The sequence below is a fragment of the Osmia lignaria genome, chromosome 12 (genome assembly GCF_051020975.1).
Source record: "Osmia lignaria lignaria isolate PbOS001 chromosome 12, iyOsmLign1, whole genome shotgun sequence".
NCBI classification, from domain to species: Eukaryota; Metazoa; Arthropoda; class Insecta; order Hymenoptera; family Megachilidae; genus Osmia; species Osmia lignaria.
Genome location: NC_135043.1, coordinates 2,323,852 through 2,349,558, shown reverse-complemented (window position 1 = coordinate 2,349,558; position 25,707 = coordinate 2,323,852). Strand labels below are relative to the sequence as shown.

Here is a 25,707-nt window from a genome sequence, read left to right as displayed (position 1 = left end):
AATCACAGCCAGCTTGCCCGTTACAGGACGGGACTCGGAGGCTAACTCTAAATAGTAACAATCACATGGTCAATTTATAAACTAACGTATTGCCAGAGTATATAACGATATACTCCAAAAATTAAGTGCGAGGTAACGCTTAACGCAAAAGGGAAAAAAAAGTACAAAAGGAGAAAAACCCCACGGATCAGTCTTGAGCAAACTTAACCTAACTTAAAAGAAATAGAGGCGGGAGGTATATGTACAGGGGATGCTTATAGACTAAGGAAAAATGAGAGAAGAGAGACAGGGGGGAGTAATATACAAGGGGCACAGCACCCATCTGGCTCAACTAGATCTTCGCGTGCGGTTCATACGCGAAATAAGGGCGGGTAAATGGACACTATGTAAAGATAGCCACCAAAATTTTTTTAAATTAGATCTGGAAAAATCCATCTTATCTCGGCGCGGGACGACCGCGGAGTATTTGAAGTCGAACGCGATCCGCTTGTCAGCTCTATTACGCCGCCAGTGGTAGAGGATTGGCACGTTATCCGCGTTTTGGATAAGGCCATTATTGTCACAGTAGATAAAAGCCTGCGGTGTGACGTAGCCCGTGGATAATTGTCGGAGTGCGTAGGAAGGCTCGATTTCAGCAAGCTGCTGGACCATATGGTTCTGAATCTTAGGAAGTTTACAGAAGTAGTTCATAGTAAGTTTTAAAATAAAATTATCGATTCTAGGGATATCTGCCTTATTATATATATACGAGGAAACAAGGTATCGTCTCCTGAATAGTGTTTATAATACAGTTATTGATGACAAGCAGCTCACTGTCAATTTCGGAAATTGACAGGTTACGATTGTCCGGGATTGAAGCAGGATAGTTAACGCCCAACCTCTCAGTGAAGGCTTCCCAATTGGTGGCTTTATAATTAAATCGCTGGGGCAGCGGATTAGTACATCCCAGGAGGATAGAGTCATTCCCAATCTCGAAGGAAAGAGAGATTGCAGAGTGGTCGCTATTATATGGGAGCGTAATCGCTTTATTGGTGAGTCCGTGGCGATTCGTGTGAGCTAGCCGGGAGTCAGCTAGGCAAATATCCAGGAAGGAGTCTGCTGGTTTGAAAGTGGGGGAGTATGGAGTAATCACATTAATCTTAAATTCCTGTTCATATATTTCAGTCCATCGATTAAAAAAACAGCCCCGCTGGTTATTCGCACGATCGCCCCACTGTTTACATCTAACGTTAAAGTCACCGGCCATAATGAAATAATTCTCATCTCTATGAAGCTCGAGAGCACGGAAAAGGGCAGAGAGCTCTTCCACAAATAATGTCCTGTTATCATTGCGGGCATAGATACTGATTAGAAATAAGTTCTTATTGTGAAGAGAGGGGAGCTTTAAAATAGTACCCTCGATAATTTGAAATTCCCGCATTATCGGGAGATTAATGGTAACGAACTGGAGGTTCTTCCTGACCAGAATAGCAGTTCCTCCGCCATGATTAAAAGCATGCCTGTCGTTCCTGATAAAAATATAATTAGGGAAGGAAACTTTGTGGTTAGCATTTAGTTTGGTTTCCGATATAAAGATGGCGTCGTGACCATATCTTCGTGCAAAGTCTAACAGCTCAAGCCTTCTATAGTTAGCACATAACGAATTAACGTTAATCGCCGCTATCTTAATGTTACTAACAGGAACGGGGATATTAGCCATTATGAGGGCTGAACAAAGAATTAAGAATAAATTTGATTTTCTCAGAGTTGGCCGTGATCTGCGCTGACAACGATTCAAGCTGCTGTGAAACTAGTAGAGAAATATCCGCTTTGAGTTCGTTCAACCAACTAGGGGTTTCAGAGGGTTGTGGAGGGGGAGATGGCCGCGACGGCGCTTGAGTTTCAGCAGGCTTGCCGGGCAGGGGGTAGCTGGTCCGCTGCAACTCCACAGTAGGTGGCGCTGGAGGGTCCTCTCCCCGGTTAAGGCCCAACGCTTGGGCGAAGCTCATGCCCCTCTTCACCAGGCTCTGCCGCGCGCTAAAATCACGCAGCTTCTGGTTGGCCTGGTTAGCCGTTTGCGACTTCCTTCTCTGCATCGCAAATTTAATAAATGAGCAACCTCTGTAAGAAGCCGGATGCCCCTCCTGTCCACAGTTCGCGCACTTGAGCGCCGATTTCTCGGAAGCCTCCGAAATGAGACAGTTGCCCGGAGTGTGCGTCTGCGCACACTTAACACAACGGAACAGCAGGTTGCAGTTCTTGCTAGCGTGGCCCAGGCGCTGGCACTTCTTGCATTGATATATCGCGGGCTTCTTAAGGTGCTCCCATTTCACCTTCTGGAAGGCAAGGGACTTGATCTTGAATAGCTCAGCCGTTTGGCTACCACTAGATACCTGTAGTATGTGATAGAATCTATCTGGGTCCCTCTTATTGAAATGGAACTTACTGAGGCTAATAATCTCCACATTAGCCAGTTGTAGTTCTTATATCTCGGCCTTAATATCGTCACAGGGAAAATCGCCTCTGATCCCTTTAATGATCAGCGATTTCGGTTTTTGGCTTTTAGGGGTATATGTGTAAAAATGAACTTTGGCTTCTGCGAGCTTGTTCTTGAATAGCTCAAAATGTTCTAACCGATTAAAGTAAATTGTGTGGCTGCCCGCCACTACTTCTTTGATTGTGAAGTCTCCTTTAGTCAGATTCATATTCTTCGCCAATTGAATGAGCGCCTGCAATGACGTGTTGACAGAGTATATTGGTGGGGGTCTATGAATTTTTGCTGCTTTTGGTTGCCCAGCTCCGTCGGCCGTGTCGTCAATGTCATCGGCATCCATCTCAGCACCATCAGCTGAGAGTGCACTGAATCTATTGCAGCCTCCGCTTGAACCGCCCTGTGGCGGGGCTACGGATTCGTTGGCCGTAATTTTGGCTGTCTTCTTCGGGACTTGCCAGCCGCTAGTACCTGGCTTCTGCGTATGCGCACTGTCTAAGATGGCGGCGCCAGAGAGTAGCGTGGTGGCCGCGCGCAACCTAGCCGAATTCAGGTTGGGCGCCATATTGCACTGTTTCGGTTTACTTTCACTCATGACTTGTTTATACAGTTTATCGAGTTGTAGGGAGTGTAACCTAGGCGTTTTAGCTTCCCTAAGTCGAATGGAGTGCTCAAGCGACGAAGCATGTCTGTCCGTGTCACTAGGCGAAGCCCCACGCTTTGCCTTATGCGTGGTTGGGGACGCCATTGCAGAATGGGCCTTACGGGCCCAGCCCGCCACAGGGCTATAGAAACCACTATCACGAACGGGTGTAGTAGACACGTAACACACAGCAAAAGTACATAAGGGCTATGGAACAATTAAGCCACCGAACACAAGAACACAGCAACGAGGACAGAAAATACTCTTGACCACAAGTGTTGTCGCTACACAAAGACTAATAAACTGAGGAACTACCTTTGAGTAGCGGTCACGCACGTCCGTTCACCTTCACGGTCGCCGTGAGACCGCAGTCAGACGCTTTACCGCTGAACCACCGACACCGTTGAAATACCTTTAATCTTTTGAAATATAACGGATGTAACGTACTTTTATCAATTAGGTTTATTTAGTTTAGTTCCTATTCTATTCCACTGCATGTAAAAACATTGAACAGTGTATATACCATGTATTTCATAAATAACAGACGAAAATTCGTCGAATAAGTAATTCTAACACGCTAAAAGCAGCGAAAAAATCGGTTTTTAATTTTTTTAATTATGGCGCACCTCTTCAAAAAATCTGAAAAAAATTGAGGATGAAGTCTTGACCGACAGAATTATTAACAGAACAGAGAGACAATGCTGACGTCGGGTAACTGAAATTGAAATAATTAAAATGTACTTGTTTTCTTTCAGACAGTGAAATTTGAAATAAGGAGATGAGGAGAAAAGAAAAGATGAGAAATAGAGCAAGATGAGACGAGGGAGAAAGAAAAGACAGAGGAGATGAGTGGGAAGAGAGCATGAAGGAATGCGAACGGCAGGGAGTATTAGAATATGCGTTCTGCCTCCTTCTTCCCCTTCTCCACTCTCCCCACCTAAGCGGCAAAGGGGACCGCGTGGCGAGCTGGAAGCTCGCCTGTACTACCTCCTTGTTATGTGCAAAACAGCCAACTGTATTACATATCGTTAATCGTACTTTATCGTTAATCTTACCTTATTATAGTCTATTTACTCAATAAATATATGTATGTTGTAAGGCAGTTCTGGTGACATTTTTTCCAATGAATGGGCAGTTTCGGCGACATCTGGCAGATTTGACGACCGTCGTCAAAGCCATAGCGGTATAATGGTGGTTTTCGTGACAGTCGCTATAACTGCCCATATACGGTTTAATTTTAATATACGGTTTATTACATGCCAAATCGATAACTTTTCAGCGATTTTGTTCTAAATGAAATTTGTTGTAGTCCATGTGAAATTCGGAAGGGATTAAGTCATCACTTTGCAAGTTCAGAATTTGTTTAGAAGTTACAGACCTTCGACGTTTTCAATTTTTGCCCATTTTGGCGAAAACGGGCTTCAGATACGAATTTTCATCTCGGGAACTGTTTGTCTGATTAAGCTAAATTTTTTTTAACCGACTTTGAAAAGGAGAAGGTTACCCAATTCGATCAGTTTTTTTTTCTTTTTCTTTCCTTTTTTTATGTTCATCGATTACTCCGAGATGGATAGACCAATCGGAACGAAACCTTTTGCATCTTGTAGGACCTGTCTCCCGATTGATCCCATAAAAAAACATCTTGCATTTTTTCATTGTTTACCATTTTTTGTTGCAAAAAAGTGTACTGTTTCGTGTATGTTCGGCGTTTTTTTAACAGGGAATGTACCAATCGCGATGAAACCTTTCGTATTTAGTAGAAGATGTTTTCGCGATGATCCCATTTGCAATAAACTTTTTGCTGCAATTCTCTATTGTTATACTAATGTTGTACGGTGTGTAGCTATTACTCTGCAAAGAATATACAGATCGCCACTAAAAAGTGTGAAATACAATAATATAAAAAAAAATACAACCGACTACAAAATGCACTATAAAGTATGAAGTAATGTTGATTTAATTTGTATGAATTCTCACCAGCTCAGTTGATTTAAATATTAAATAGCATATTAAATACAGTGCAATCTTTTCGGAGGCAGCGCAAAATTAAAAATTTTATGAATGAATGATGCTGCTGAATATGATTTGATTGGAGTATGGTGGACTTGGTAATAAATGGGCGGGAAGGAAAAATACATTAATATGTGAAAACGTAGAATAATTAAAGGATTTACATTTACATCTTTACCCCATTCGAAATTTATACCCGTTTATTTGTTATTACACACACAGACAATTATTTTTTACAAGTTCAATATACTCAAAAAGGGTACATTCATTTATACTACCGCACCATTTTATAATTCATATTTACAAGTATTGACAAGTAGCTACAGTAAGATGTAGTTATTTACAATTATGTACAAGTACTTGTATCTATTTACAATAATTGTGTGTCTGTAATAACAAATAAACGCTTGGAAATTTCGAATACAGTAACGATGCAAATGTACGTACTGGATAGAAATCATAACTTAAATTCTATAAAAATTACAGCGCATGTAATTAATTATTAATAAATGCAATGATTATAGCACACCTGCAATAGTTATTCGAAAAAGAGAAATTATAATTAAAAAAAAAAGTGGGGAACCATGGATTTGAACCGTGGACGTTCGGATTGCAAGTCATGCGTTTTACAACGGAACCAACGGTGTCTATACATGATTTTGTCATACTTCTCAATGTGAGTAGTTACTAACTTTAATTGTTAATATCTTTTAAACAATTAGCCGTCTACCCCCAAAATGGAGTATAGGCGTGTTCAGCTTGACGAGCTCCACAAGGTCGCAAAGTTACATTAATAAGTGGGCGTTATACTTGGATGGTACCCCTTGCCAGTAAGAGCAAACTGAAGGATGAATCACTTATTTCATGAAGCAAATACAGTCGGGGAAACTATGTATAACTTTTGACAGATACAGGTCAGAATGAATCACATCTTGAAAGTACTTACCAAATTACAAGCAGAATCAACCATATATTGCAGGAAATGGAATGCAAGATGGAATAATGTTGCTGAGTAATAAATACGTGCAAGTTTCTTTGACTTTATTTGAACTTTATATGTTGTTGACAATACAGCATGGCATGGTACGTACATTCATATATACTCTTGCTACTCCTTCTAAAGTAGCATGTATCTCTTTACATAAAGAAAAAAATTATATAACAGATATCTTTCAATAATTGAGTATGACAATCAAAATCAAAATGGGAGTATATTTGCCATTATTTGGTAAGTAATTTGGTGGATTCCAAGTATAAATGCAGTTGAATACAATGTATCAATATATAATAATACTATTTCTTGTTCTTTTTCTATATTTTCAGAACCTGTTCAAACATTGATGGGAAAATTACCACCAAAAATTATGAAGTAGAAAAATTGAATGGATACATTAAAGAAGTTAACCAGCGTAGAGTGAAATACTAAGGCAAATAACAAGAACGTACTCTGTAAAGAAATGCAATTACTTTGTCGCAAGATATATCTGGAAATATGCTCAAGGTAAAAGAAATATTAAACTTTATTTCTTCATTACATCCTTTATTTCAAATTAATGTTCTTGAGCACAATGTATGAATATATAATAATATGATTTCTTTTTCTTTATTTTCAGCATTTATTCACACAGTGATGAGGAAATTACAACAAACAAATTATGAAGTAGAAAAATATAATAGATACAGTGAACATATTATCTAAAGAAGAAGATTATTAAATTAGATAAATTTATTTTGCAAATCATCGACTATAAAAACAATGTAATGCCAGCATACTTTAAGTAAATAAATTAGCAGGAGATAATGAGACTTATAAATTGTAATTTCCTGTTCCAATTTCCTTAATATAGAGTTTAATTCATCGTTCACATTGTCTTTTTTTACTTACAAATAAATACTTTTGTCGTGTTAAAATTCATAAATAAGAAAAAAAGTTGGGTTAAACTTCGTCTTAGGGGACCAAAAATTAACGAGTCCAAAATATGTGTTCTTGTAGTTTTTGACCTGAAAAGTCCGAAAATGCAAGTTAAAAGTCCAGGAAACCAATAGTTTAAAAGATACGAGTACATGAAAATGTGTGTACTTGGCGTACTTTGACAGGTCAGTACGACGCCATTTGGTCCAATGAGTGGAGTCGCCGTCGGTAAAACAGAATTATATAAGTGGTGGCCTAAACCTGGTATACCTAAGGTTAAGTTTTTTTTTTTATAAACAATATCCCCTCGGATTTGATAGGAACTGAAGGTACTCACTCCCAACAAATAGAGTCCAAACAAAGGATTGGATGCGGGGAAGAGTCAATGTGACATCGTACTGTCCTGTCAAAGTACGCCAAGTACACACATTTTTATATACTCGTATCTTTTAAACTATTGGTTTCCTGGACTTTTAACTTGCATTTTCGGACTTTTCAGGTCAAAAACTACAAGAACACATATTTTGGACTCGTTAATTTTTGGTCCCCTAAGACGAAGTTTAACCCAACTTTTTTTCTTATTTATGAATTTTAACACGACAAAAGTATTTATTTGTAAGTAAAAAAAGACAATGTGAACGATGAATTAAATTCTATATTAAGGTAAATGGAACAGGAGATTATAATTTAAGAGTTTCATTTTTTCCTATTAATTTATTTACTTAAAATATGCTGGCATTACATTGTTTTTATAGTCGATGATTTGGAAAACAAACATATCTAATTTTATAATCCTCTTTGGATAATTTGTTCACTGTATCTATCAAATTTTTCTACTCCATAAATTCTTTGTTGTAATTTCCTCATTAATGTCTGAATAAATGCTGAAAATAAAGAAAAAGAAATCATATTATTATATATTCATACATTTTACTCAAGAACATTAATTTGAAATAAAGGATGTATTGAAGAAAATAAGATGCTATATTTCTTTTACCTTAAACATATTTCCAGATATATCTTGCGACAAAGTAATTGCATTTCTTTACAGAGTACGTTCTTGTTATTTGTCTTAGTTTTTCACTCTACGCTGGTTAATTTCTTTAATGTATCTATTCAATTTTAGTATTTCATTATTTTTGGTGATAATTTTTCCATCAATGCCTGAACAGATTCTGAAAATATAAAAAGAACAAGAAGTAATATTATTATATATTGATACTTTATATTCAACTGCACCTATATTTGGAATCTACCAAATTAATTATCAAATAATGGCAAATATATCCCCATTTTGATTCTGATTGTCGTACTCAATTAGTGAAAAGTTTCTATTATATGCTTCTTTTCTTAATGTGAAAAGCTACATGTATGAAGATATATATGGGCCATTCCACGCAAAGTGATCACACTTTTTCCCGCATGGTCTTGGATTTTTGTTAAATTTTGTGGGCTTGTAGAACCCAATGTACGAACAAAAAATCGATGCTCCGTTCCTCAATATTGTTTAAACTTTCCAAGTTATAAGGACTGAAAATTTAGGGTCACTTTTTTTTCAAAAAATCATAACTCGGAAAGTATTATAGATATCGACATGCATGAACGTTTTATAGGTAAAACTTCAAAGTTTAATAAAAAAATTACTACATGTGTCAACGCAATCTTCAAATTGTTGTAAATAATGTTTATAATTTTCAAACTTGAAAATAACCTCAAGGGGGAGCACGAATCGGTCTGAAATTTTTTCTGTAGAATCTTTAAAGAGTTTTCTAAATACCCTGAAGATTTCATGATGGAACACGCAGAGTTGCCGGAGTTATAAAATTTTATTGCTGCGTATGACCTACCAGCAGATCATCGCGCGCCGTCCGGTTTCCATGCGCCGCTACTCTACATTTTTTCAAATAGCCAGCCATCGGTTAACAACTACGGAATAGATCGACACGTTTCTGGTACTTTTGTCTACAAACCCTTAAAAGGCAATAAAAGTATGGCAAACCGATTTTGGCGGTTCACTTTTCCAGAACACCGTTCAGTTTTATTTGGGAAAGCAACGAGACAAGCGGTTTCAGTTAAGCGTTCAGTGTTGTGCATAACTATGCTGTGTACTTTTTAGTTTCTTGTTTTTCTTAGTTTAAAACTGTAATTGTGTACTGGTGGAAAGCAAAAATGCCGCGAAAATATTGTTCCAATCCATTTAGTTTACCTCGACATTCAAATGTAACTAAAAATCTTCGTTCAGTTACAATCGCCTTTCGTGAAAAATATCAGAATATAATATTAGGAGAAAATTTGTGCTGCATGTGTAGAATGCGAGTAATTCGAACATCTAGATTAAATCGTCCAAATCTTCCTATCGTAAACGTAAGTGAGCCGGGTTGTTTTCCAACAGTTCAAGAGCCAGTTGTTGGTCCAAGTAATGTAGAACAAGTAATAAGCAACAATTCGTCAAATTCGGGAACAAATGCAGATACAGGGTGATTCTCTCGCAACGCAACACAAAAGCCGGACCCAAAACTGCTTTGTGTGTGTTTATGGCTGAGACGAAGTCAAGAAACGGAACAGCAGGGGTTCCATTGTGCGGCTCGGCTTTTGTGTTGCGTTGCGAAAGAATCACCCTGTAGTTATGTAGAAGAAATAGATCGGGAATATTCGTTATCGTCGTTAAATAGTGCCCTTAAATCTCTCGGTGAATCTCCTATCACATCAAAATCTTTAAAATCACCTCTGCAGATTAAGAAAAAAGTGTGTATTAGAAACAATTATTTACTCCAATTTGTATTTGTAAGCGGATAGACCGAAAAGTAACGCCGACAAGTGCAGTGCCGCATGGGGACCGGATGGCGCGCGATGGTCCGCCGGCAGGTCATACGCAGCAATAAAATATTATAACTCCGGTAATTCTACGTGTTCCATCATGAAATCTTCAGGGTATTTAGAAAACTCTTTAAAGATTCTACAGAAAAAATTTCAGACCGATTCGTGCTCCCCCTTGGGGTTATTTTCAAGTTTGAAAATTATAAACATTATTTACAACAATTTGAAGATTGCGTTGACACATGTAGTAATTTTTTTATTAAACTTTGAAGTTTTACCTATAAAATGCCGGTTCATGCATGTCGATATCTATAATACTTTCCGAGTTATGATTTTTTGAAAGAATAGTGACCCTAAATTTTCAGTCCTTATAACTTGGAAAGTTTAAACAATATCGAGGAACGGAGCATCGATTTTTTGTTCGTACATTGGGTTTTACAAGCCTACAAAATTTAACAAAAATCGAAGACCATGCGGGAAAAAGTGTGATCACTTTGCGTGGAATGGCCCATATACTCCATAATATCTCTGTTGCAATTTTCCCCTCCGTGTCTGATCAAACGCTGAAAATAAAGAAGAAAAAGGCATATTATTATATATTGATACATTGTACTCAACAACATTAATTTGAAATAAAGGATGTACATATTGAACAAAATAAGGTTTAATATTTCTTTTACCTTCATCATATTTCCAGATATATCTTGCAAGAAAGTAACTGCATTTCTGTTTCGAGAACATACTTCTGTTATTTGTCCTGGTATTTTATTGGAAATTCTGTGCATTCTCTCTATCTTCTTTGATTGTAGTTTCGTTAGATCATGATAATCCCTGTAAAAGTATGTAATTACGTAGAAATAAGATTACTCACTTCAACGAATTTAATTCCACAGTTACTTTAGTGGTCAACATCAAAAGTAAGTACATACATTGTTAAATTGTACAAAACATTTTGAACAAATAGATTGAATTGTAGTCAAAACTATGATTCTAAACGAAGAAATATAAAGCTAATTGAAGCATAAAATAACTAAAAAGATTCATTAAATGCATGCTATAAACGTGGATCAATGTAGGAGTTTACTTCTTTTTTAATCAGATTGTGGGTGACCATCAATGACATGTCGCAGGACTCAACTTATGGGTACTTCAAACATTAAATCCGATTAAAAAAAGTCCCGTTCCATATTCATTGATTTCTCTTCAAATCTCTTTATCCTTCCTTATGAGATAAAAAATCTTCTTCATGTTTATAACACATTTTCTTTACTATATACGTACTTACAATCAAATTAATAATTATAATATATGATACATAATATTAATATAAAAAACCTATTCTGTAAAATATTCAATTCTTTCTGTAAAATTTCACATTCTAACCTATACCTGTCAAACGTTACACATAACTTTTTGACCTTACTTATTAGCAGATATTGATATCTTAATAACTACCTTGTAATTATTCCTCTACTCTAACCTATACCTGTCAAACGATATGCACAATATACTGACCGTAGTTGTTTTATGGAACAAGCATATTGGCGATTCGTTTCCCTTGTAACGTGAAACGTTATCACGTGAATATGTTTAGAGTGGTGTGGCGACACTGCCATGAGAATATTTATCGATAGTCTATTGTATCGATATGTCTTGAATGTTCTTCGAGGACCTTTGTATCGCTGGTCATAAATTAAGAGCGAAATTCGAACATCGTCTAAGCATACCCTTATATAAATAGACAAAGAGTAAATTGTAAACCCCTCGACGTGGGTGATAGAGCTGAGAGAAGGCCGGAAGTCCAGAGAATGGAATAGTTTCACTTGGAAAATTCCTAAAAAACTAATTTATGATAGACCATAGCTAATTCGTTGTTTTTGACCAAGTCACGAACGGTCCTTAAGGGTTACGAAGTCTTTTTCGATATCCTGTCTTTTCATGCACTCTAAGAGGGTCGTAAATTTCCTCAAGAGTTGCTTTGGCAAGTACAAGGTCTTGTCGTTTCCTAATTTCTCTGGGTCCCACGCTTTCTCTTAGCACATGTGCGCTGCAACGTTCTAGCGTCTTGGCGGAGCGCCTCCACTTCCACGCGCTTGAGGGTGGACCACAGCCAGGAGAAGGGGCCCACACGAGACAGGGTGGACTCTTCCACCATTGGACGAGGGATGATCCTGAGGGAGGATCCAGGATCCACCAAGGAAGGGGCATCGACCGACAACGCGCGAAGATCTCCTCCGCCAAGCGCAGAATTGTCAGAATGATTTTGTTACTCGTTACGAACAAGTCGTTCTCACTCAGAAGGGTCTAAGCCTTAACAACGCAACTTTAAAGTTCTGATTTTAATTTGAAATACCAAGTATTAAAGTACTAAAAACAAAAATTACAGTTTCTTATTTTGTAAATCCGCGCCTTGAGAGCGGAGCGCCTCTGCGCTCCACGGACTGTCACACCTGCACCTAAATCCCCGAAAATCCCTATTTTCCGCGACGGGCACGCAACACCCTCAATTAATGTGACGATAGCAGCTGCAATCAATTAGAGACTATGGAAATGGAAAACCTACAAGAAAACACAGCAATGTCGGATTGTCAAAAATTGGACATCTTGTTTCTTACACCATTTTATCAAAATATATTAGAATGTTGCACACAAGCGTCGATAAAAACTCCAGATACATATTAAATTCACTTCCGAATTTAAGGCGATGCGAGTGTCGAGGCCGAACTCCGAATTCCGCGTTGGTAAAACAGTTGTTACGTTTGCCGTAGCGGTTTTAGGGAGATTCTGGGGAAAAGGTTCCAGGAGCGTGGGTTGGCTGCCCGTAGAGTGTAGAAACACTCTGCTTGGTGCGCGCCAAAACTAAAACTTCTTACTTCGAATGATAGGTTTTAATAAAACGTCAAGATTGAACGGAGTCAAGAGTTGTTCTGATCTGTATTTCAAAAACGCGTTACAAGGTAAGTTTCGCGGGGACGTAGCGTGGGGGTTGTTTTACATGATTGGTGGAGGGCGGTAACAAGAGTGGTTGTTTTGGTTGGCTGAATTTGTAGCGGGGAGTTCGAGGTGGCCGCCCGCTTGTGACGTAGCGATTTTTGGGGAAAACCCCGAGGTTTTTCCAAGGGTCTTCTACCTTCGGCTGGTCGGCGTCGATGTTTCCCGTTCGGGACCGTTAGCCGCGGCAAAGCAATAAAGTTGACGGCAACGACCGTACCTTAGGGCGACGGTGAATAAAGCAACCTATTATCGGTAATAAACACGGGGAGAACTGCGATTTGAAAGGAAGTTCGTGAATTTAAATTATCGCTCGTCGCGGATGGCCTGGAGTTCGAAAAACGGAGGTTATAAACGTTTACGGTGGTAAAGTTCCTTCGAAATTAACATAGTTTAGGATTGTTTTATTAGAGTCTAACGGAATAAGGTTTACGCGATGTTTGTTCGCGTAACATTAACATATTCGAATCGTGAGCCGTGGATAATTCGGGGCTATTTCGCGAGGTGGTGTGTCGATGAAATTTCGCGATAGCGTTACACAGTCAACGTTTCATCGAAAATTAGGCCGAACAGAAACTGATTTCAGCGTCACCTCAGTTATCGCATCCAACTAACGGCATGCTATTTACGTCACTCTTCGCATACACCTAAATGACACACGGATGCTGTGATAGCTATATGTATTATGTGCGATGAATCAGACCAATTTTTGCGTGTCGCCGGAGAAACCACAGTTTCTCGAGCGAGTTCGGCTCGCCTTTGATGAGGCGACTACCGAGAATCGAAGCAGCGTACAGGGAAAAAAGCAAGTTTAAATACCCTTGTACGTGTGAGACAATTATTATTATTATTATTAAACTGGTTGAGGCTCGCCGGGCACTCAGTCCTTGGGGACCATTGTACCCGGGCCGCTAGGTAGCCTCTTTACTGGCTGTACCTTGGCAGCTGGGCTTCTGTGGCAAAATTTAGAAGCACCGGCACCAGGCCAGCCGAGATGCTTAATGATGAGGGTTCCAAGGTCTCCAGGATTGATCCTCTTAGGGCCCTTAGTTCCCTGCATCTTAGAAGTACGTGAAGAGGTGTTTCGTCCTCTTCCTCACACCTCGGACATAATGTCTCTTCTGTGAGTCTCATGCGCGCGAGGTGTTTCTTCGTGTACCAGTGTCCTGTCACTAGGCCCACGAGCATGCGCAGTCGCGCCCTGTCCAGGTGAATTAGGGTGTCACCCAGCTTCTGTGACGGTCCCTCAAATACGGCCCTCGCGTGTCTCATGCCATTGGCGTTATTCCAGAGCCTGGTGAATTCCTGGTTTAACCAGTCCTTGAACCCGTATGTTATAATGGGTTCAAGGATGGCCTGGTATATCCACCTGACCATCCTTGGTTTGAGTCCCCATGTGGGGCCAAACAGCCTGCGGCAGGCCCAGTAGGTGCTGATTGCTTTCTGGGTCTGTCTGTTTACGTGGTTCTTCCAGGTCAGTTTTTTATCTAGTGTGACACCAAGATATTTTACCTCATCTGTGAGTTGTAGTTGCGTCCCAAAGAGATGAGGAGCCTTAAAATAGAATCGTCTTCTCCTTGTGAATAGGACCAACTCCGTTTTGCTCGGGTTTGCCGAGAGCGAGTGTGATCGACACCAGGATTCCACAAGTGTGATAGCCCTTTGCAACCTCCTCGCTAATTCCAACGGGTGTCTGCCTCTGACCGTGATCGTAAGGTCGTCGGCGTAACCCTGAACCGCAAATCCTTCTATGGTGAGTATACGTATGAGTTCATCAACCACGAGGGTCCACAGCAGGGGGGACAGGACTCCTCCCTGCGGGCAGCCCCTAGCGACGTCGGCCCTCACCGTCTCCTCTCCCAGGCTTGCTGTGACTGTTCTGTTCGTCAGCATATTGTGAATCCATCTTACGACGGAGTCCTTAATATTGTATCTCATCGCGGCTTCCTGTATAGCATCGTGGGGGGTGTTATCAAACGCCCCCTCGATGTCGAGGAAGATGCAGAGAGCAGATTCACCGTTCGACAGTGCATCTTCGATGGAACCTACCAGGTTGTGAAGTGCCGTCTCGGTGGATTTGCCATTTTGGTAGGCGTGTTTGGAGGGGTGCAGCGGTTTGCTGGCCAAAACCTCATCTCTGATGTACCTATCAACCAGCCTCTCCAGCGTTTTAAGCAAGAAAGAGGTGAGACTGATGGGTCTGTACGACTTAGCGAGGTCATAGTTGTCCTTCCCTGGCTTCGGGATGAACACTACCTTGGAGTATCTCCAGGCTTTGGGCACGTGGCCCTTCGCTAGGCAGGATTTGAAGATCTGGCCCAGGCGCCTGTACAGGTCCTCCCCGCCCTCTTGTAGGAGTGCTGGGAAGATCCTGTCAGTTCCTGGGCTTTTGAATCTTTTGAAGGAGCCGATGGCCCACCTCACCCTGTCTGTGTTAATCACATTTTCAGCTATTCCCCAGTCCGCTGGAGCAGGGTCGGTGCGCGCCGTATCGTTACGGCGCTGCTCCCGATCCTCTGCTACTGAGCCTGGGAAGTGTGTCTGAATGAGGTGCTCTAATGTTTCCCTGTGGTTGTTCGTTAGCCCTCCGTTTGGGAGTCTAAGACGATCCAACTTCGGTGAGGGGCCTGTCGTGAAGACCTTCCTTAACCTGGCAACTACAGGTAGTGCCTCGGTTTCTTTGCAGAAGGTCTTCCAGGCCGTCCTCTTGCTAGTTCTTATTAACTTTTTGTAAGCTTGCTGGGACTTTTTGTATTTGTCCCAAGCTGGCTCCGTATTTGCCTTCATGGCTTTATTCAGTAGTTTACGGGTAACCTTCCTGGCTTGGTCCAATTTCTTGTTCCACCAGGGGACCCTCTTGCTACTGTTCCTGATTCTGACCGGGCAGGCTGCTTCATAGGCTTGAGTGATGGCGGAGCTCAGATGCTCCACCGCTTGCTCAATTTCTCCTATGGTCCTGGGACGCTGACAGTTCCCCTTCAGCCTCCCTTCCAGGCCCTCTTTATAGAGTGCCCAGTTGGTGGCCTTTGGGTTCCTGTAAGCCTCCCCAGTACCGCCGTCCCTGTCACCTGTTAATTCGAAGGTAATAAGGCGGTGGTCCGAGAGTGTGCTCTCGTCCCGTACCTGCCAGTGTTTTACGACCTGTGTCACCTTGGCGGAGCCCAGGGTCATATCAATCACCTCCTGTCTGCGGGAGGTAACAAAGGTGGGAGAGGAGCCTTTGTTGAGGATCTCCAGGCCCGTGGTGGCAAGGTACTCCAGCAAAGCTGTGCCTCTGCCGTTGGTGTTTGTGCTGCCCCATACGGTGTGGTGCGAATTAGCGTCGCAACCGATCACCAGGTGCAGACCGTTGACAGCACAGTGATCTATCAGAGCCCTGAGGTCCCTCGTAGGTGGAGGTTCCTCGGAGTCATACGGCAGGTACGCCGAGCATACCACCAGCTCTGACGTACTCCCACCGAGGTTAAGTTTAACCTTAACCGCTGAAAAATCAGCTGTAATTCATCAGCTAGAATTCATTAAGTTTCAGGGCCGCTATCTTCTTCTTGACAAAGATGCAGGCCCTAGGCCTTGTGGATGTGGTATCATAATATAGTGAGCCACACCCCGTGTTTAGCCCTCCTACACGTTCCTTGTGAATCCAAGGTTCTTGTAAGAGGGCTATATCCGTCTGCCCCATCGCTAGGCGGCGCAGGAGAATGTCCGTTGCCGCCTTGCAATGTTGCAAGTTGATCTGCGAGATCCTGGTACCATCTGACAGCTTGTTGGTGGCAGACGTGGTCCAGTCTCGCTTGGTCGGAGTAGGCATGTTATGTTCCCCGCCGGGGCCCATTACGCCTACTTGTGAGGGTGGCCCCTACTGGGGCCCATTCCTCTCTTTCCCCTAGTACCGGCCTTCAGGGTGTGCGTCAGGGTACGTTGACTCCCCTTTTGCACACCCAGAAGTCCGGTACGTTTCGTTGCCTCCGCCGTGGTCGGCCTTCACCTTGGCATTACTGCCTTGGGGATGCTCCCACTAGACGGAGGTTGCGTTCCGGCGGCCTTCGTTCCTTGTGAGGGTCCGGCAGCCGCCATCTCTATGTTCCCTCCCTTGGGTGGGGCGGGTGGGAGGGTATCGGCGCAGGGGGCGAGGGTCTCTGAGGTCGCCGTTGCCAGCGCCCTGGGCTCCTCCTCTCCTCCGTCCGTTCCGCTCGTCCCCGCCCCCCCTTCCTCCATCGCTGGGGCTGTTGGTCCCGGTTTATTCCCGGCGACCTTGTCGGGGTTCCTCGCATCCTCCGTGGTTCCGGCAGGTCCCTCTCTGAAGAGTGCCCTGCGTAGCCCCACGTGGACCTCCGAACCCTGCCTCTTGATGAGGCTGTGTGACGCAGGGTCAACCCCCAGGACGAGAGTTACCGAATGCGGTCGCTCCCTCCTGCTCCACACTCTCCACAGATTAGTGTGAGGCTCCGGGTTTTGACCCTCCATCATTTTCAGTATGGCCTCCGTTGCCACCGGAGGGTCAGGGATGACTGTCACCATCCGTTTCAGCTTAGGGAGGTGCCGGCCATCCAGCACTTGGAGGTCCGCCCCCTCCCACGGTTTAATTCTGGCGGCAGTGGCCCTCAGCCATTCCACCGCTCCGGTGTCCGCGCAGGTCACTAAAAGCAGGCCCCCTCCGAACCGGCACTCGTCGAAGCGCGGCATGGTCTCCCCTTTTTGAAGCCCACACAACGCTCCCACAATCGCCTGCTTGATGGTGGAGGCCTGCGCCTCAGTGAGGGTTGAGTTCGGGTAGTCGGCCGGCGCAATCGCTAGCCTCCTCTCCGCCGTCAGCGCCTCACTGAAGCTTTTTGGCGAAGGAAAGACCCTTTGTCTCTTCTTCGCGCAAGGCTGGATATTTGGGGAAACGGATGGTCGGGTCCTTTTAAGCCCCTTGCCATCCGTTCCTTTGCCGCCCACCTGCGACGTCTCTACGCGGGGTTTCCCGATGATAGGGCCCCCCCTCGCAGCGGCCGTCGCCGGGGCCATCCCCGCCTTGCACGCGGTCTCAGCGGTAGCAGTCCCGTCGGAAGTCCCTGGCTGCGCTAAGCCCGCCTTACGGGCCTTCTTCCTGGCTGCTCCGCTGAGCTTTACCTTCCTCCGTGCTTCCGGGTTCGGTTCCGGGATTTCTCCCTGGTCGTCCCTGGTTACATCGGAGGAAGGCTCCTCATTGAGGGTGAGCATGTGCAAAGCCGGCAAGGTTGTGACCTCGCCTGCCGCGGACATGCTCCCCCCAGAACCACCCGTCAGCGGTGTTTCGGAGGTGGTCCCCAAGATTGGGTCCCCTCCCTCCTCACCTAGCCCGCTAACGGGTGGGTTTGTGCAGGTGTTAGTTGTTCTGTTTGTGTCCATGTTCGTGTCCGTGTTTGTGCCCGAGTCTGTCTGAGTGTTAGTGTTTCCGAGTGTTTGTTTTTTTGTTTTTTCTTCCATGTGTGTCCCACGAGTAGTCGGAAAGTATAGGTCCACCCCTGCAGAGCCCGCTTGCAGGGGTAAGGCTAGATACAATGGGGGGACGCCTGGTACCCCAAGGGCATCGTTCGCGAGACCATTACCTCGGTGCCATCCAGCTCTCGGCACGATTGCTTACACCTTAGCTTGGGGAGCTGGTCCGCGACGGGGCTTCAGTTCCCCTCCGAGGGTTTTTAGGCCTTCAGGGGTCCCTTATTGCACCCGTTGGCCGGGGCACTCCGTAGGCACACCTTCCCCGTATCCCGGTCGCCAGAGGCGTCTCGTTCCACGGTACTCGGGGCCCACTTCACGCACCCGGTCGTCCTCCTATCCGCCACCCGGAGACGCGCTCGGTTGGGGCTCAGCCTGGACGACCTGAGGTCGTCCTGGTTCCCCTCGCTGGACTTTCGGGGGTTGGGGCACTCCGAGCCTGTGAGACAATACTAACACAACCAAAATTTAAGATTAAAACCTTTTTATTTTTGAATTTTTTTTGATGACAATGTTATTAACGTATTTATGAGATTTTTCTGATTAAAACAAGATCAAACATGACATAATTTGAATTATAATTATTTATTTACTTATTTATATCTAAATAAGTAACAATAATGCAAATTATATGGTGTTTAGTCTTCTTTTAATCAGAAGAACCTTACAATTACATTGGTAAAAGTTTCATTTAGCAAAAATGAAAAATAAAAAAGTTATTGTTGAATTAATATTGTTTAACTCAAATGTTTTTTCTCGGGCCCTTTAATTCTCGTACCTCTTTCTCTTTCGCTATTTGTCCTTTTCTATGTTCGCCAGCATTGAAGAACTCGCTCCAACCGTGTTGTTCTCCCATCATCACATTTTCGTTACCTATTCATCCAATATTTGGGCCTAACGCAAAATCAGGAAAGTCCAACATAATATCACATTCTATACTGAAAAAACATACTAACTTATCTGTCTAAAAAAATTTTAATAACTCTGGCAACAGATTTATTTTCGGGGTACTTTTCATAAGTAATCAGTATTTCACTAAATTGTTCAGAATATCAATTTTTATATCAAAAAATCATCGAAATCGGGAAGGACGTATGTATTTGTTCTTCAGTTTCACTAAAAAAAAGAATAATAATAGCAACAAAAAATAATGATAGTACGTCTTGTGATACATGGGTTGAAAATCGCTATCCTAGTCGATAGAACGATGCGTGACAAAAAAATTTACGCGTCGGAGTTCATCGCCTCTTCGAGACTCGAACTTCCCATTCGCCACAATACATTGTATCGTCGTCGACGGTTCGATTGATGCACACATATTCACATATACGAGCTGCGAATGAGCGCGCGGTCGAGCACAGAAAACGAACAAACTGCGCCCTACAGAAAAAACGAGGAACTAAATTTGTGGTCTGTTTTACCTTTTTGACGTTTTTCGCGAGTGAAAAATCAACGAAATCGTAGTTTTCGGTTTTCGTCTAAACGAAAACTTGTACACCATCCCCTGGGTGCTCATTTTGCTCTATCCGACCCAAAGAATGGCGCTCTGGTCTCTATTTGGACATTCGTTTCGCAAAAATGTTTATATTATAAATAAATTAATGCAGGTGAGTCCGATCCGCCATTTTCTTGACTGTGGACAGACACAAATTTCAATATTTTATAATTTTTTGACGATTTGGGTAAAATAAGGACCAGCGCGCCATTCTTTAGGGCCTTCTGGACACGTCCCTCAAATTTTTTTGCATTCTGTTTAGAAATGACGACGAAAACCGAAAACTCGCGTCTAGGGATTTTTCTAGGGACTGTCGGTAAAGTTTTCGACGCTCGCATCGCCTTAAGGGGGTAGACACGGGTAATAGTAGCGCGTTGACATTACCGGCAAAAATGGGTATAAAGATGGGTTTACGCGCTTCCGTTATTCGTCCATGTATGAGAACATTTAGGGCTGGGTGAGGGCTTATTCGAAAGAGGAAGGTCCAATGCACACCGCTCAACTCTGTTTAGTAATATAAGCGTGCAAAGTAGAGGTAAAAAATCGACAAAATGCATTCGCGGAATCGAAGCATTTTAAGGCCACTAAAAGAGTGCTGTATTTGAAATCATGAGTTGAGCGGTCTAGCCACAACCCTTACCTGTAAATTAAGATGTATTTTGTCTTCATTTGTTGCGAAATAAGGACGAATAACGGATGCCCGTAAAAGCATTCTCACAGACCAGTCCCGCCATTTTGTGGATAATACAGAGCAATTCATGTGACAAATTCAGTTCACCTAGTAGTTATAAGGTGGCGTCTAACTAAGCGGGCTGCCGATTTGGAATCGTAGCCAAAATCAGGCGTTAGCTTGGTTACGTCACTCGACTGAAGGCAAGCGAAAGCAAGCGAAAAAGGCAACAACGCCGAGTGAGACGCACTACAGTCATGTTGTCCTTCTCTCATTCTGAATGTTGAGATTGTCCCTTTTCGCTAGATTTTGACTGATGCCCGGCTGGATTTTTCACAGCACCCCATAACAAACCTCGCTCAAAGAGGAGGTATAACAAGAGAAGAATATACCTCCTCTTTGCAATAATTCTGCAAACGTTTATATAAGTTGTATACGGGATATTTATTTATTTAAATTATTTGCATTCACTCAGAATATTGACTCCTTTGTATTTTTTATTAGTTTCGTGAAAACAAAGTTACTATAGGTTTCTCAAAATACAAGCGTCACGCAATTGGGACGAGTTATATCCTAAATTTGGTAAGAGATAGGAAAAAGCTATTGATGTAAAAGTTGAATGATGAGACATATGAAAAGTATGAGATATCTCACGAAATATTAGTTTTTTAAATATTGTACTGTTAGATATAGGCGCGTAAGCAAAATAGTGAGAGGGAATAGTAGCGAGGGAAGAGGAGAGAAAGAGCCGAGGCCTCTCCATTTATTAGTTCTAATAGTACTTTTTTATGCAGAATGTTTCAAGGAGTTGATACGAGTAAAGAAAAAAATGCAATTCCATTTAAATAAAAAGTGCATCTGCATTTTTTTAGTGCATCGTTGCATTCACGAAGAAAATGAGGTTATAGAAAAATAAACATTATCATACCATTGAACTTTTACATGAACAGCTTTTTCCTATCTCTTACCAATTTCAATATATAACCCGTCAGAAATTGCATGACGTATCCTGTATATTTTTATTAATTATAAAACATTTATTTAAAGAAGTTAATAACTTTTTCTAAAAAATTTCTCAGATTGCACGTTCCTTCGGTTCTTCAGAGTAGGCATATATTTTTCAGCAGCGAAGGGTGCTACGGTGCGCTATATAAAATCCACGCGTTCAGTCAGTCAGAATTTACCGGAGCGGGACAATTCTATCATTTAGGTTCAAAGAAGGATAGCATGATCACCGTACATCTCACTCTAAACACGCGTCAATGTTTCGATTTTGTTCTTCAGCCGTATTGTCGCGATGCCTCTGGCGAGATGTGTTTGTAAAAATGCTTGAGGCGCTGTTGCCTTCCTAGATCGTGTTGCGCGCACGCTAGCTGAGAATTAAACCTTTCAAATTCGTAACAGACCACGCAAGTGGCCTTAAGGGGATAGACACGGCACGTGACCTCTCTGATTCGGGACGTCGGTATTACAGCAGTTTTTTCGTTGGGCCTGGTGGAGCCACTTGCGTGGTCTGTTACGAACTTGAAAGGTTTAATTCTCAGCTAGCGTGCGCGCAACACGATCTAATTGTAAGAAGGCAACAGCGCCTCAAGTATTTTTACAAACACATTCAAACGCTCATCTCGACAGAGACATCGCGACGATACGCCTGAAGAACGAAAGCGAAACATTGGCGCGTCTTTAGAGTGAGATATACAGTGATCGTGCTATCCTACTTTCAACCCAAATGATAGAATTGTCCCGCTCCGATAAATTCTGTCTGACTGAACGCGTCAATTTTATATAACGCACCGTAGCACCCCTCGCTGCTGAAAAATATATGCCTACTCTAAAGAACCGAAGGAACGTGCAATCTAAGAAATTTTTTAGAAAAAGTTATTAACTTCTTTAAATAAATGTTTTTTAATTAATAAAAATATACAGGATACGTCATGCAATTTCTGACGGGTTATATCTTGAATTTGGTAAGAGATAGAAAAAAGCTGTTTATGTAAAAGTTCAATGGTATGATAATGTCTATTTTTCTGTGATTTCATTTTCTCCGTGAATGCAACGATGCACTCAAAAAATGCAAATCCACTTTTTATTTAAATGGAATTGCATTTTTTTTTTACTTGTGTCAACTCCTTGAAACATTCTGCATAAAAAAGTACTATGGTACTATTAGAACTAATAAATGGTGGAACCTCGCGTCTACATATACAGTAAAAGCTGAATATATGCAACAGAGATTGGGAACCAGACGTTGCACACATCCAGCCGAGATGTCGAATCTCGAATTAGATGCGACGACCAGCCAAGCATGAACGTAGAAAGGGACAGACAGTAGAGCACAGAGAGAGAGGTCTAATGATCAAAGGAAAGAGCCGAAACGTATCGGTGTGACTAATACTACTTCAATTATAAAACTTTTTTATTTTTTATTTTTTTTTACTGAAACTTTTACTACCGGATTGGTGACATTTTTCTGATTAAAATGATACCAAACACAATATAGTTTGAATGGGGCGAGGTTATGGGGCGCTGTGTAAAATCCAGGCGGGCCGCAGTCAAAACTTAGTGAAAAGGGACAATCTCAACATTCAGAATGAGAGAAGGACAGAATGACTGTAGTGCGTCTCACTCAGCGTTCGGGCGATGTTGCCTTTTTCGCTTGCCTTCGCAGCACAGTTCAAGTGACGTAATCAAGCTAACGCTTGATTCTGACTACGATTCCAACTCGGCAGCCTTTCTACTTAGACGCCACCTTATAACTACTAGCTTAACTAAATTTGTCACGTAACTTGCTCTGTAGTATACAGATAATGGCGGAACTCGTCTTTGGGAATGCTTTTACGGGAATCGGTTATTCGTCCTTATATGAGAAGATCTTGAGCTGAATAAGGGCTCATTCGAAAGAGGAAGGTTCAATGCAGGGCGGTCAACTCACCGTTTGAGTGACAAAACTCTTTTAGTTGCCTAAAAATACTTCGATTTCGCAACTGCATTTTGTCGATTTTTTCTTCTACTTTCGACACTGATATTATTAAATATGGACATAATCTCGTTAAACCATGAGTTGACCGCCTTGCATTGGACCTTCCTCTTTCGAATGAGCCCTCACCCAGCCCTATGTGTTCTCATATAAGGACAAATAACCGATTCCCGTAAACCCATTAATAGGCCCATATTTGCCGGTAATGTCACCTCGCTGCAGTACCCGTGTCTACCCCCTTAATATGTAATCACATACTTCCGCATGCATACGCATTCAAATAGCATAGGAATTTGAATCGACGAACAATACCACCATCTGCGGATTTCCAAAAGCAATGATTTTAAAACATATGGCGTCCAAATGGCACGAATCCAAATGACACGACGTCCAAACGGCACGGCGTCCAAACGGCACGACGTCCAAAAGGAACGCGTCCAATCGGTCCGGCGCACAGTGGGACAAAACGGCTTTCGGCGATCAAAAGTCGATTTTCGTGAATTCGAAAATTGAAAAACTAATTACATACATCGATAGAGAATAAACTGTAGTTTAACGTAGTGTAATCCGTTTTTTCATATTTCTTTCCGTTTTGCCGTGGGTCGCACTCAAAGTCAGTAGAAATTCGTCAAGACGAAACGCTGATAACTTCAATGTATGATTCTAATCAATTTTACTCGGAAAGATAAAATTCAAATGAATTACAAAGTTTACTAGATTAGTATAGATTCTATTCAGTGCATAAAATAAGTTAAAATGTCAACAACTTTTTAAATAATAGGATCTGATTGAAACGAAATACATTTAACTAAAATCTCAACTTTGCGTTTGATTTAAAAAAAATGTACACATTTGTGCAGGGTGTGATTATTACTGTAGTAAAGAGTGAACCTTCCTCTATCAGAATCAGAAAAAAACGGCTGCCCCAACCTGCCACTGCTCAAAAAAATGACGATTGAAATAAATTACACCCATCTTGGTGATGATGGAAAAGCAGTACCAGATACGATTATTATCCAGTTAACTGCATTCGACGTGTATATTCGTTACCCAAAACTTTACTTCGGCCTTGCAATATGCCATAATAAATTTTCATAATTGTCGAAACTATTTTCACGAATGATTTGGTATAGATCATAATAAATATAAATAAATATATTATAATAACACATGTCTTGTCATTTTTTAATTATTAAATCCGTTTTTATTATAGTTATTAACAGTTTTGAGTCAAATTTATGTTAAATGACATAAAATATGTCTAACAAGTGAAGGATCTGGAACGCGTTATACTTTATATGTGAATATTTTGACACCCTGTAGTTCAATATGATCCATATTGATACAACTTATGTACCAGAATGTGGGCAAAAACTTTCCAAAATTTTATTCAAATATTTCCAATAGAACCGAAGTTACAGAATTTTGATCGCCGAAAGCCGTTTTATCCCACTGTGCGGCGTCCAAAAGGAACGCGTCCAATCGGTCGACATCCAAGTGGGCATCACTCCATGAAATGTAGGTTCATTAATGCATGAGAAGGGATCAATATATTACACTAGATCCAATGTAGATATAGTACTAATGATACTGTTATTAATTGCTCATTGATCTCTGGGAATAGATGAGTATACTACATTATATGTAATGTAAATATTGTACTATTCATAGTGTTATTAAATGGCCATTGGTCTGGGGGAATGGATCAGTATATTGCATTAAATCCAATGTAGATACAGTAATAATGATATTGTTATTATATGTACATCGATCCTTGGGAAGGAACCAGTATATTACTTTATATCCGATGTAGATATAGTAATAATGATATTGTTATTAAATGCATATTACATATATAATGCAGATATAGTAATAATGATATTGTTATTAAATGTACATTGGTCTGTGGGAATAAATCAGTATATTACATCATATCCAATGTTGATATAGTATGAATGATGTTGTTATTAAATGCACATTGATCTGTGGGACGGGATCGGTATATTACATTATATGTAATGTGGATATAGTACTAATGATATTGTTATTAAATGTACATACATTGATCTGTGGGCAGGGATCAGTATATTACATTATATCTAATCTAGAAATAGTAATAATGTTATCGTTATTAAATGTACATTAATCTGCGGGAAGCAATGACTATATTACATTATACCTAATGTAGATATAATAATAATGATGTTGTTATTAAATGTACATTGATCTGTGGGAAGGAATCACTATATTACATTGTACCTAATG

The 25,707-nt window shown here is 41.5% G+C and overlaps 2 long non-coding RNA genes across 2 annotated transcripts; one reads left to right on the top strand and one right to left on the bottom strand.

Annotated features, from left to right (window-relative positions):
- Positions 1-7,045: 7,045 nt before the first annotated feature.
- LOC143305920 (uncharacterized) lies at positions 7,046-7,619 on the top strand. Its single transcript, XR_013063147.1, has 3 exons — positions 7,046-7,220; positions 7,356-7,446; positions 7,535-7,619. It is a non-coding gene; the product is annotated as an uncharacterized LOC143305920 (long non-coding RNA).
- Positions 7,620-8,178: 559 nt separating this feature from the next.
- LOC143305929 (uncharacterized) lies at positions 8,179-10,633 on the bottom strand. The gene is made up of 3 exons (XR_013063165.1): positions 10,533-10,633; positions 10,346-10,415; positions 8,179-8,210 (listed from the first exon to the last, which is right to left on the bottom strand). It is a non-coding gene; the product is annotated as an uncharacterized LOC143305929 (long non-coding RNA).
- Between the last annotated feature and the right edge of the window lie 15,074 nt (positions 10,634-25,707).